At 52.5% G+C, this 1,415-nt stretch overlaps 1 protein-coding gene across 1 annotated transcript in view; it reads left to right on the forward strand.

Moving 5' to 3' along the window:
• The first annotated feature begins 940 nt into the window (after positions 1-940).
• The window catches only part of PHLDB2 (pleckstrin homology like domain family B member 2), a 99,375-nt gene continuing 98,900 nt past the window's right edge, over positions 941-1,415 (forward strand). The window contains exon 1 of the mRNA XM_023758665.1: positions 941-1,041. The gene's annotated coding sequence lies outside the window, so the exon portion shown is untranslated. The remainder of the gene's footprint in view (positions 1,042-1,415) is intronic.

Here is a 1,415-nt window from a genome sequence, read left to right on the forward strand (position 1 = left end):
TGATGCAATAAGCGGGGAAACAGATGATGTGGGAGAGAAGAGAGATGCTAGAGCACCAAGTGTTGGAATGATCCATGTATGTTTCTGTGGGCCAAGGGTGTGTGTGTGTGGGGGGGGGGACTCGTCCTATAAAACACCAAGCTGTCTATAGGCAAACCTCTCCTCAAAATTAGAAGCCAGACTTATACTTGCACAAATGAAGAGTTCATTAAATAAGCTATTTGTTGAGTGCCCAGGAGTGCCACTCACGGTGTCAGGTACATTAGGTATTTTATCCAGGAGCTTATTAACCACCCTGCAGCATCAGGGCCATTATTACTACACTATAGATGAAGACACTGTTGTGGGAGCTAAAACTACTTGCCCAGAGCCATACTTACCTTAAGTTAGTGTGCGCTTCATTGTGCTCTTAAAAAAAAATCCTCACAGGAGGAAGTTTGATTTTGGACAGGGAGGAAAGAAGGGAGGGAGAGGAGGAGGGGGAGGCAGATTGAGAGAGGGGGGAGGGGGGAGGGAGGGAGAGAGAGAGAGAGAGAGAGAGAGAGAGAGAGAGAGAGAGAGATATCAATGGGCTGCCTCCCTTAGATGCCCTGACCTGTGATCTAACCGGCAGCCTAGGTATGTTCCCTGACCTGAATCCAACCGTACCTGCAACCTTTTGGTGTGTGGAGGACGCTCTAACTGAACCACGGGCCAGGGCATTGTGCTCTTTCTCGCCGCTGTGAGCTCCTAAGGGCCCATGGCCTTTATCTTTGTAAACCCAGAGACTGGCTCAGAACTTGGCAGAGGCTCACATTCCCGCGGACCACAGTCAGGGCCACCCTGGGTCCAATCGGTTGCCTTCCTCAGAAGCACCCATTGGAGGACATTCACATCAACGCTGTTCTCATTGGTTACAGCAACTCAGAAAAATATGTTGGCAAAGATAGAAACTTTCTGGGGAAATAAATGAAAGGACATTTGCATGCATTTAAAAATCCTAGGCCCTGAGCTAAGGCCGTTCCCCAACGACTTGGCAAAGCTGTTTTTCTGACGCATCAGGTACCTGCTGGCGGGCGAATTGTCGGGAGGAGGTGTGGCAACTTGGAGTTCCCAGTAGAAACTTCACCTTAGGGTGGGGAAATCGTCACCCCAGGATGAGTACCCTCCCGTCTTTCTTATAGCTCATTTAAAAAAAAAAAGCCTACCACAAAAGTCTCCTGCGCTGCTGTGGGAAGCGCAGCTTTGTGAAGCCTGCGGATGGGGGCGCGCAGCCAGGTCCCGCCAGCCGCAGTAGAGCCCCGACTGCAAACCGCCCGGGAGCTTCTTTGCTCCAGTCCCTCGGGTGCGCGAAGGGCCCGGGGCGCTGGACCGAAGCAGCGCGGAGGAGGCCAACCACCGCAGCTCGGAGGGGAACCAGCCCCGAGCTGCTGGGG

This window comes from Myotis lucifugus, unplaced genomic scaffold (genome assembly GCF_000147115.1).
Source record: "Myotis lucifugus unplaced genomic scaffold, Myoluc2.0 scaffold_137, whole genome shotgun sequence".
In the NCBI taxonomy this organism is placed as follows: domain Eukaryota; kingdom Metazoa; phylum Chordata; class Mammalia; order Chiroptera; family Vespertilionidae; genus Myotis; species Myotis lucifugus.